The sequence below is a fragment of the Gavialis gangeticus genome, unplaced genomic scaffold (assembly GCF_001723915.1).
Source record: "Gavialis gangeticus isolate Ggan-Ray unplaced genomic scaffold, GavGan_comp1, whole genome shotgun sequence".
Classification (NCBI taxonomy): domain Eukaryota; kingdom Metazoa; phylum Chordata; order Crocodylia; family Gavialidae; genus Gavialis; species Gavialis gangeticus.
Window position 1 is genome coordinate 35215802 of NW_017729006.1, and position 10633 is coordinate 35226434.

A 10633-nucleotide genomic window follows, 5' to 3' on the forward strand; every position below is an offset into this window, starting at 1 on the left:
AGGTTTTATGGAGAAGAAAGACATTCCAGAAAGAAACTTTCCAATGGAAAAGGGAAGTCTCATAACCAAGCAAGAAGAACCTGGAGAAGTAGGTCTTGTGCACAGAAACCCTTGTAACTTCCTGATTTTCTGTCCTAAACAGGGATTCTTGACCAAGCAAGGGTGAGACTTATTAGATCACCCAATCAAATGTCTTCCTTCCAGAGTTTTGGAAACTTCTCCTGGGTAGGGTGGGGGTTCATTGTCCAACCTTGACTCTAAATAAATCTAAAAGAGGGATTTAAAAAAACTGCCTCTCAACTACTGGAGTTAAATGGATTTTAAGAGGAACAGTTAGAATTTGTATAATCAAAGTTCTTTTGGCTGTTGAATGCATCAGTCTATATGCTTATTTAAATGAAAATAAAGTGGCTCATCATGCTTGATTAATCTAACTCATCCCAGAACTTGGCCAAAACAAATTTCCTAATGTCTTACTCTGGTTTCTAGTTCTTTCAGACTCATTTTTCTTTTCTGCGTGACATTCATCCCCCTCCAGTCCTCACTCGTCCCCAGTAAAGCATCAGCTATGTATTCTATTTTGCAAGATAAACACCACTCCACCTGCAGAAGTCTGGCATACAAAACTGGTGACCCATATATCTGGTCCCAGCAAGTGATAGATTACTAAACCACAGTGGAGAAACAAGAAATATATGTAACGAGTGACAGGTATGCAAAGCTGAAATAGACTTATGGAATATTCTCCCACTGCCAAATCTTAAATTATGTTTTGAAGGACGTGATTTTGGCTGCAAAAGTCCTTGTCTATCTTGTGCATTGAGGCACCTGTTGCCATTCACTATGATTGTAGTGAAATGCTATAAAAACTTTTGAAAGCACAGAATGTAAAGTGCTTTAGACTGTTGCTACCAGTTATTTACTTTCATTCTCTAGTGCTAGAAGTTGAGGCTGTAAAGCAGCTTGAAAGACTCGGGTTGCTCCTTTGTGATCACAACTGCACATCCCCTTGCACAAAAAAATAACAGTATTAAAAATATACTTTTATAAAATGATGTAGAGCCAAAACTTAAGGCATGCTGTACACCCACACATCCAACTGAAATGAAATATTTGTCTGTGGCATATGAACCCCTGGCACTCATTTAACTTTTCAAAAGAATGAACAGTCAATGCTGTTGGTTCAAGTTATTTCTTCCTGATTGACAGCTGTTATTACAGAACTGTGAGCAGGGAAGGGAAGAGGGAATACCCATCTTTAGCCCAAATTCCATGATATGTTATTATTCTCCTTTAGTTTGGAAAGACGGAGTTCTTTGGTGTGTGACCTTTGGAAACATCTGAACTACTATTAACATTTCCCTGGAATATAATGGCTCATGAAAAGATTGTTATGTCCAATTGTTTGCTAGCATGATTACACATGCAATGTTACATCCTTATTGTTTTTGCATCAAGAAATCTGTGTTAGTGATGGTCAAGGATGTTTGTTAGTGACCGTTTCTGCAGGGGAAGTCAGGACATAAGATTTAGTTTCCAAGTAGAACTGAACTCAGATCTCTATCCAAACTGACCTGCTAGCTTCTCTGTGCCTCGCTTGCCTACAAATCTAGAGGATGATGGAGATGTTAAAGATTAAGATTATATATTTATTTTTCTTTATGCACCTTGGCCCTTTATGTGCCCTACTTGTTATCCCCCAAACTGTTATCCACATCATTACAAGTCTAAAACAACCTCTCTATTCAAAATTTCTAAACAATTAAACGTGCACAAAACATTTTCAACCCAGCTTTAACAGTCAACCCCAGTCCTTCAACCAACCCTATCAACTCTGGTCTTCTCTGTAAGTAAGCTCCTGACACCAACCCAAATGACGAGGCTCTGTTTTTGCATGTAGGTTCATACAGCCTCTTTAAATAACCGCTGGGCACAGAATCTGACATCCCCCTATTCCTACTGCTGAAAATACTCTGCTTCAGATTTCCACATCACTTCACAGGCAGTCTTAGGAGAAAGAAAAACTTCATGGGTAAGGTCCAAGGCAAGTCACGAATGCTAGGTTCTATTCCTGGCTGCATCATCCACTTCTAGTGTGACCTTGGGTAAATCTATTAATATCTGTCTCTCAGCATTGTCTTCTGTATAAGACAGGTAAAGACTTGGCTACAGCAAAAGTGAGCTAAGATTCCTCAATATTTGTAAAGCACTTCTGGGTCATCAGCTGGGAAGTATTTTTAATATTTTATTAGCAAGGGCTGCTAGTGCAGCTGAACAAACCTTCCTTCACTCTTTTATAGTTGCAAGGGCCATCTAAGTGATGCTTCTAGCTTCTGGTAGCCTAAAAACCCTTTCAACCTCAACTTGAGATAAGTCTACTGATACTCTTTTTTTTAAATGGAACCACAATTAAAAAAAAAAAAAAAAAAATCTAATTTCACCTTGGTTTTACGCATGCTAAGGCAAAAAAAAGTCACGCACTGCAGGTGAACCGAGCACAAAAGTACCAGTGATACAAAATATACACTGCAAATACACTAAAAGATTTAGGGACAGTGGAAACAAGAACACTTCAGGAAACAAGAAAACAAAACAGAACTTGTGTGGGCAAGTGCATCATTCCCCCAGGTTTCCTTAGCAAAGCAGAATAACATTATGAGGTAGCTGGATCAAATCAAAAATGTTTGAATGCGCTGCAATTATTAACTGTGTTATGAAAAAGGTGGCATTTATTTTTCAAAAGGTATTATATTTAACTATGGCTATAGAGCCTTTCAAGTATTAATAGCGGCCCTGTCACTTGTTTCTACATGCTTACATGCTTTTCAAAATGCATTTGGTAAAGCTTGTTCCATCTGTTTTCCCACACTCCATCAACACATGTAACAAAATTAGCAGGCACTACCTACAATGCAGTTGCATTTTGCTTGGAACTTTCTGCTTGCATACCAGGAATTCAATGGTAATTCAACATGGTTGGTGAGTGTTCAAGTTACACAGGACACAGCACAGAACCAGGGAAAAAAATGGTGTCAGCACCAACTATTATACATGCAGCAGCATATGAACAGGTATGGGAAGCTCATGTGTCCTCATGCGTGTCCACAGCAGTATAACAACATTAATTTACTAGACACCAGAAGTTGGATTTGAGCGTGCCAATTTACAACGTTCACTCCAGAAGGTGTAAACTGTTCCTCATATCTATCCTTTAAGATGAATGCATTTTATTTAGAGACGGCTCACCTTAAGTAATTTAGGGCCTAACCACTAATTCAGTATTACACTTCCCATAACAAGAGAGTGATGATCACCATGTATGTGCTACTCAACGCAAACTGAAATCTAAGTAAATGATGGGCCATTTCTAAAGGAATAACCATCGCCTCCCATTTAAAAAAAAAGTGTCGTCTATAATCTTCAGTCGAGTCTAAGAAGATAATAGCCATTTGGGGCAAAAACCTAATGTACACCTCAGTAGGAATTTATGGATGGGGGAAAATATTTATAGCATAAAGGCAAGGATCTTCATGTGTGATATCTTTTATTAGGTGGGATAGACTTAGATAAGCTTTTAAATACAGATCACTTCTCTTCAGGCACTAAAAAATGTGGATATTCCCACTCTCTATCCCCTTTAAAATTTATCTTGAACATGCTTTTTTGTCATTCTTTTTCAAAACGCCCTGTCCATCTCTTCAGAAACATTTCTTATTTTAAAAATGCTTGTACACTTTTAAGTTCTTCTCAGAGAAGCCATTTAGAAAAAAAATCTATCAACATTCAGAGGAAAGAATGGTTAAACTCTATGTTTTATCTGGTTTATTTTTAGTGGGGGTAGGAACTGAATAAACCAGTGATGTTATTCAGGGGTAAATGAATAATTGTTCATATTGTTATTATGTGGATAGTCATATGTCTGGACTATGGTGCTCGGCAATGTACAAGCTCAGAACAAAAAGCCACTGAAACAAAATGCAATTATTATCCCAGGGAAAAGCTTAATGAAGTTTGGATAGAACAGGGAAGCAAATGCCACTTAAGTCTAGGGGTGCACTGATAAAAGTATTTCTTGGCCAATACCAATAGCCTATGATTAACTAACCACATTGACTGATGCTGATCTGATAATCAATACTTAGTAACAGTGCAAGGCATTTTAAACTACTGACATAAATCTGTTCTTATTTCAAGCTCCACAAAGCAACTCAAAACATTGCATTGGGCATCCCACAGACCAGGAGCTGCCTCCTGCCTACTCCGACCCTTGACAAGGAAAGTGGTGACTGCCTTATTCCCATGCACAACGTCCCCCTCGCTCACAGCTCCTACCCACAGTCCCATTCCCCGCGCAGCCCATGCTGCCATCCTGGGCGCAAGAGAATCCCAGCTCAATGAAGGCAACCAATGGGAAATGTTAGTCCTAGTAATAGGGGTGAATTGCTGTTCCTGGCTCCTCAGGTTATTTCATTTGGGGCTTACGTGCTTTTATCACCTCGACATCCTGTTCTTTTGGGGAAGGAAGAGGCGGAAAAAGAGGTTGGAGAAGCACAGTCCCGTGCTGCCATCCCTTGTACGGACAGTGGCACCCGGCACATTTGGAGCCCCAAAGCACACTGCTGCCTCAGCACTGGTGGGCCCCGTGCAGCCAAGCTCTCATGGACACCAGCGACAAGTTGCTTTTGCAAAGGCGCCCAAGCAGAGCAGAACATCCCTGGTGTAGCACCTTACCCTGCCTGTGTGCAACCCAACGTCTCTGCAGCAGCTACTGACAGTCCCTTTATTGCTGGCCATGGCTCCCTGTGACCATTCCCTGGCACCCCCTCTCCCTCCCGCTGCTCGCTGGACCTGTAGCTTGCTGCAGGCTCGGACCAGCAGCAGGACACAGAGATTGAACTGCACTCACCAGGGTGTTCCAGGCATGCAGCCATAATGATTTCCTATGACAACCAAAAATAGCCAATAACATCATTTCTCCTTTTATCAGGGCCAATCTGATAGCCAACTGATATCCTGGTGCACGCCTACTTAAGTCCCTCATATGTGCATCTGGTTTTCCTTTTTCAGCAGAAAGTGGCTTTAAAAAAAACATGGCAAATTCACAACAGTTTCACAATTCTTGTTTGCTAATTTATTTAACCTAAAATATTTATCACCTTTGCTCCATGTTGAGACAACCCATGTATATTCAGAAGATACTAAAAATAGTCACGCACACATATGCTTGTGTTAATCCAACCAGAGATGATACATACATTCATTACTTACACACCAGGCATCTGTTCATGTTCGGTATGTCATCGAATTATGATCAACCTCCTCAAAACTACTTCCAAAGCAGTCAATCAATTACTCTATTCAGTAAAAAGGAGCAAGTTAAAAGTCACAAGCAAAACCTAGGTCTAAATAAAACATTTTCCAATTTAAACTTGTTCCATCACATCCATCCCAGGAAGCTTTCACGCTATCACATACTAAATCCTCATAGGTATCACATTTTGTACTTGAGGACTAGTAGCTGTCCCATTTTTAAGAGCATGTTGCTCTACTTTTATGCCAATATGACTCTGATGAGTTGCACCAAATCCCATTCTATCAGATATTTAAGTCTATGTGACCACTCCCTTGCCCCCCACCCCAAATAGTCTCTCACTTCGGGAGAATGATCCTTTTCTGCTGTGTGGAGGGTAGCCATATACTCCTCAAGATCATGTGAAAACTGACCTGGGATTCTCTTGAAGGTTGCCAATGGGAAATGCTAGTCCTAGTAATAGGTGTGAATTTCTACTCCTGGCTCCTCAGGTATTTGATACAGGGCTTACATGCTTTTATCACATCAAGGTCTGGTTCTTTTGGGGAAGGAAGAGGAGGAAAAAGAGGTGGGAGAAGCAGAGGACCCATCCATCTATTCCTGATAGTCTAATGGTTGGGATATTTAATCAGGAAAATGAGAGACATGAGAGATTTTAACCACATCTCCCATTTCCAAGCTTAGCCCATAACCCAGTAATTAGGACCAAACTTTTTCACTGGGAAGTAAAAATGTGGTTTTAAGCTGACATCAAGATGAGTGAGCCCTAGAACCCAAGTGTCCAGCAAACTTGGAGATAGTAGGCGTCAAGCTATCCAGCAACAGGTCCTCTTCTTCCATCCTCTTAAGGTATTACCAAAGCTGCAGGTTTCCAGGGATTGGGCCAGGTAAAGTAGGCTTACATATTTGAAAGCCATCTAAAACTCAATGTCACTTAGGCATTTTGAAAAAGTTAAGCAGGATCTTTGCCCTATCCTGTATGAAGGTTAACAAATAACTAGCCACTACACATTTAAATGCGTCAAACTAGAGACAGTGCTTATTCTATACAGTGTACAAAAGGCATGTACTCAAGGGATCATGCTAGCTAATACCTAGTGAAGTACTGTACACATTTCTTTAAGACTATTTTCAGAAAACCAATTTTTGTAAGTGTGGGAACTGGAGACTAGGTTTTTTGTTGTTTTTTTTTAGGAGAGCTCATACTCAGATGACAAAATTCCTGGAGTTCTCCGAGGCTTCTTCACATGCCACAGGAAGAACACTAGAGTGGAAGTGCAAAAAATAAAATCACAGTATTCAAGTAAACAGTCTACTCTAAAAAGTGAACGCAAGCACTAGGCCTATTGTAGCACGGGTGCTTAGCAGCACAGTGGTGCCAACTCTATCAAAGCTTACATGATGTCACTGTGATTTTCTTCCATTAGTTTTATGCATTATAAGCTATTAACATAAAAAGATTTTCTGCCTAGTCCATAAAAAGAGGGCGAAAAGCTACATAACATGAAAGAGGGTTTCTGCAACTAGTCTCCTGCTCTTCATCAGCTCAAAAGATGGAGCATAGCAAATATTATTTCAGTATTGTGGCTTGCATTGACAGAAAAAAGAACCACTCAGAACCATAAATGGAAGTAAACAAAGACATCAAGACCACAAAGGCAAAGGCTGACCAAACACTTTGAAGCAGTAGGGTTACACTTCATACTAAAAAAATTAGAATATTAAAAAAAGAGAGAGAGAGAGAGATGCGTTAGTGTCACTAGTATTACAGCTGAATCCATTCAAAACGCATTTTTTCAGCGTTTTTAATTTATATTTGCTTGAAACAAATGCACAACTTAAAGAAGAAAGAAAAATCTGGCATTACACCTGCCCGCAGACTATGCATAAGTTTAAGGTCACCCATCATCATGATATTCAAGTCCCTAATTCTGCTTTAAATGGGCTCGACTGTCTTACGATACAAAAGTCTTTGGTATAACTCAGCTCTCCTTTGCTTTTAAAAAAAACGTGGCAAATTCACAACAGTTTCACAATTCTTGTTTGCGAATTTATTTAACCTAAAATATTTATCACCTTTGCCGCAGTTAACTTCCTTATTAATTAGACTGGTGTGACTAAAATATCTAGATGATGATGGTTTTGATCTGTTGACCTCTGGATTGTAAACCCAGCATGTCTACACTACAGTAGTCTTTCCTGTTCAAGCTGGAAGTTCTGCATGAATTGGGAAGTGGGACCAGGGGAAAGAAGAAAGAGAAGCAAACTGGGAAACGAGTTCGAATTAACCCAGGTGGTAGAATTTCTGGAAGGTAGGGGAGCACTGTGGTCATGATAATGTTACATATAATTTTATCCTAACATTCCATAGCACAGACAAAGCACTCATTTATTACATACTGTACGAGCCTAGCAAGCAGCATAAAGGGATGTTGTTAGCCAAACATTAAAGTTCAGTTGCAAATGAATCAAATTTTCCATGGAAGACTTTCAATAAAAGATTTCCATATGGCTCTAAACTTCTGGAATTGTATCAATTCCAGAAACAAAATCCCACTTGATACCAGCACCGACTTGTGGAAGCTCCTGCATACATTCCTGGCAGGTGTTTTACACCCTCAATATTCATTTCCTGGGAAGGAAAGAACAGCTAATGCATTGAGACCTACATTAAAAAAGCAATTATTTTCAGTGTTTCAGAACAAAACTAGAACAACTCTACATATTACATGTATTACATGATTAACTGGTTAACTGCACAATGAATTTATTTACTTTGCACATGTAGCCCATCTGTCACGCCAGAAAAAGGTCCAACCACCTATAAAGTTACAGCTGGAAAATGTGCAATAACTTTATGACTATTTGCTATCCAGGTTTAATTTGCACATGTAGCAGGGTCTCTCCCTGTGGCTGGGAGCCCTGTCAGCTGATGGGACTCCAAGTTGCGTCCCAGCAGCCATCAGGCATTGCCATGGCTCCAAGTCCCGTCAGCTACAGGACTGTCAGCTGTGGCAGCTGCTGGCTCGCACAACGATGCCTCCTGACATCCACCTACGTATGGCACAGCAGGAGGCATGACTGTGTGGATCACACATTGGATCATACCGTGCCTTTACCTGAACATCTAGAAGGACCCTTACTGACAAAAAAACTTAATCTGCTACCCATATGTGATCAGGAGGACAAACACAAGCTTGCTGCTATTTGTTTCTAGGTTTCCCAATGTTGCAATGTCGCTCGCTTCTCAAATAAGAAAATGTCAGGGGGCCAGTTCATGTTTAGAAAAAGCCTTGTTACCTGCAATGTGCAATAGGTCTGTGTTCATATTTTCTCTGCTTCCATTGTTTATATTATTATCGTTATTTGGGAGTTTGCTTTATATCTGACACCTCAGCAGAGTGAAAAAGCTTGCAAAAGGGGAACAAAACAAAGACAAACATGAAAACTGCAATCTAAGCTTCAGATCTCAGTTTTCATCTAGTGTAAATTGATGTCAGTGGAATCATGCTGATTTACACCAGCTGAGGCTCTCGCTATCAAATCTCAGTAAGGATTTGGAAAGCAGCCATAAACACCAATACATTAAGAGATTTTAATTTGAGTTTGGGGAAAAGGTTTCTCTGTCTAACCTTTGCCTCTGAAAAAATAATTAAAAGGATAAATAGTAGCAATGTGGGGGACATTCTACATGCATAAGCAGCAATACATAAAATACTATAAAAGTCTAAGCAAACTGGAAAGAATAAAACTATGGTACAGTCTAAACAACATTCTTTCATACCAGAGGAATGAATAATGTCAAATAATACAGGCAAGGAAAATATGCACATAGTCTTCATTATTAGTTCACTTCCCTCCCCCACTCCCTTCCCAGTCACAATGCAGGTCGAACACAAAGCTATTTCGTGTTTAAAAAAAAAATTATAAAGCAAACAAAAGATGCCAAAACAAAACAAAAAGTGATGCTCAAGACATCTGTACTACAAACAGCTCTTTGAACTTGCCCAGGTCCCTACGTAAACTAAATTACTAGAGGAAGTTCCAAAAGAAGGGACACAGTATTAATAATGGAGGACATGTACTTATCATAATGGCATTGCCTACAATTGCTTTCTGGAATTAACACTTCTGAAAGTGATATTGGCAACAGTGCAGGATAACATCTGGTGAGGCAAAAGGTAAGGGGCCTAAAATAAAGAGCATCTCCCATAAAACAACATTGAGAAGTAAAAATAAAACATGCCAAAGCAGATCCATGGAGTTTCTACTACATAACCTCCATCATAAACATGCCATTCCATATATTCTTTAAAAAGCATGGAATTTGCCTTTCCTGAACTTTAGCACCATGCTCCCTAGCTATTCTCTATGGCAAGTATAGGCATCACCGTACATACCATACTAGTCAAAGAAAAGGGCGTGTTAAGGGCAAGCGCAGCAACTGACAATGCTCTTTTACAGAAGTATCCCAATAACAAAAGGACACTAGTAGGAAGAAGGGCTTTCCTGCATTTGTCAGGCAGCTGCTGCAATTAATGCAGTTCAAAAACTAAATGAACGTAGATGTGGCTATGTCTATCCATCAGCTCATGCACCTGTTTGCAGCAAGTGCTGTTTCTGGGCACCCACATTCTAGCTCTTAGGACGTACCGCTAGAGTTGTGCAGGAACATCATGTGTGTAGATGAGTTTGATGTACTTTAGATATAAGCAACTGCTGTTATACAAATTACATTGTAGCAGTCATAAGTTCACATAACGTGTTATTATGGGTATTAAGAAAAACCCTCTTTAGAATGAATTAAACTATAAGCTACTCCTTTTCTGTAAGTAGGTCACTGAATACCAGGAAATTCAAATCCTGCCATCCAGCAGTAGTGTAAATGGAGCACTCCTGCCAAAGACAGCATTGGGCAGGTTGTGGGGGTGTGTGGGAGAAGGTGGAATACCTTTTTCTTTTTTACGTTCTGCTGTGCTCATGTTCTTGGCTTGCTCAGCTTTGTAAGCTGATGCTGCATGCACATAAAGAAAAAGAAGAAAAAATTGTCCAGGGGACATACATGTGCCTGAGAAAGGAGAGGGTAATATTTAACAATGGAATGAATAAGCTTTATGAACACTCGTGGTGCTCTGGAGAGGTGCCGGAGGACTGGAAGAGGACCAACGTGGTTCCCATCTACAAAAAGGGGAGAAAAGAGGACCCGGGGAACTACAGGCCAGTCAGCCTTACCTCGATCCTGGGCAAGCTGTTCGAGAAAATTATTCTGACACGCATCCAGGAGGGGCCAGCAGGGAACGGCATGCTCAGGGGCAACCAGCA

The 10633-nt window shown here is 40.1% G+C and overlaps 1 protein-coding gene and 1 long non-coding RNA gene across 2 annotated transcripts in view; one reads left to right on the plus strand and one right to left on the minus strand.

Moving 5' to 3' along the window:
- Positions 1-434, plus strand: part of LOC109291888 — a 5612-nt gene extending 5178 nt beyond the window's left edge. The window contains exon 2 of the long non-coding RNA XR_002095974.1: positions 3-434. This is a non-coding gene — a long non-coding RNA (uncharacterized LOC109291888). The remainder of the gene's footprint in view (positions 1-2) is intronic.
- EGFR (epidermal growth factor receptor) overlaps positions 1-10633 on the minus strand; it is a 319504-nt gene that overhangs the window by 172244 nt on the left and 136627 nt on the right. The gene's annotated exons all lie outside the window — the stretch shown is intronic.